We start from the raw sequence: 1,323 nt of genomic DNA, 5'->3' as shown, positions 1-1,323 counted from the left end.
CGCTCGCCGTAACCGACAGTGCTCCAAAGCACTGCCGAGCGAGTGGTCCCTCCGCCGCCGGGTCGCGGGGAGCCAGATCGATCTGAGGAGTCTTGGACAAATTCCAAAGACTCAAACGGCGCGGGAGCACGTGCTCCTCTCACAGCTTAACGACAGGTGGCCGAGGCCGACGGGGACTTCCAGGAGGCCGGCATGACGTGCCACTACATACCGGTCACACCATGGAAGTCCTTCTCGGGTTGGACCAGGTGCAGCTCCCGCTAGAACGTGCAGCACGTCCTCCTTCACGGTACTCTCGGTTGGACTCGCCAACGTGGCCGAGCTCCTACAACTGCTGGTCGGCCTGGGACTCCAGAAAGAATGCACCAAAGTTCTTTCGTGGAAGTCCAGGTGCACCGGACCGACCAGCCAACGAGGCCGACGGGGACTTCCAGGAGGCCGGCATGACGTGCCACTACATACCGGTCACACCATGGAAGTCCTTCTCGGCCACAAACGGTTAGGACTTCCCGCTAGGAAGAACCGTAGGGACTTGGAACGCGGAGCAGAAATGCCCTCTCACAGGATTTCAGGTGAAGGAGATATTCGCACCCCTAAAAGTGTCACCACCTCAAATACACCGGGGTAAGGTGCCAACTTACCCGGGCTCCTGGAACTGCTGCCCGGCTGAAGCCCAAAATAAAAACCTCATAGGGTTTTTCCTCCAAAACGTCAATGAAGACAGACCTGCCAGCCAGGCCGACGGGGACTTCCAGGAGGCCGGCATGACGTGCCACTACATACCGGTCACACCATGGAAGTCCTTCTCGGGTTGGACCAGGTGCAGCTCCCGCTAGAACGTGCAGCACGTCCTCCTTCACGGTACTCTCGGTTGGACTCGCCAACGTGGCCGAGCTCCTACAACTGCTGGTCGGCCTGGGACTCCAGAAAGAATGCACCAAAGTTCTTTCGTGGAAGTCCAGGTGCACCGGACCGACCAGCCAACGAGGCCGACGGGGACTTCCAGGAGGCCGGCATGACGTGCCACTACATACCGGTCACACCATGGAAGTCCTTCTCGGCCACAAACGGTTAGGACTTCCCGCTAGGAAGAACCGTAGGGACTTGGAACGCGGAGCAGAAATGCCCTCTCACAGGATTTCAGGTGAAGGAGATATTCGCACCCCTAAAAGTGTCACCACCTCAAATACACCGGGGTAAGGTGCCAACTTACCCGGGCTCCTGGAACTGCTGCCCGGCTGAAGCCCAAAATAAAAACCTCATAGGGTTTTTCCTCCAAAACGTCAATGAAGACAGACCTGCCAGCCAGGCCGACGGGGACTT

Source organism: Rhinoderma darwinii, chromosome 4 (genome assembly GCF_050947455.1).
Source record: "Rhinoderma darwinii isolate aRhiDar2 chromosome 4, aRhiDar2.hap1, whole genome shotgun sequence".
Classification (NCBI taxonomy): Eukaryota; Metazoa; Chordata; class Amphibia; order Anura; family Rhinodermatidae; genus Rhinoderma; species Rhinoderma darwinii.
Note: the sequence above shows the minus strand (reverse complement) of the source record.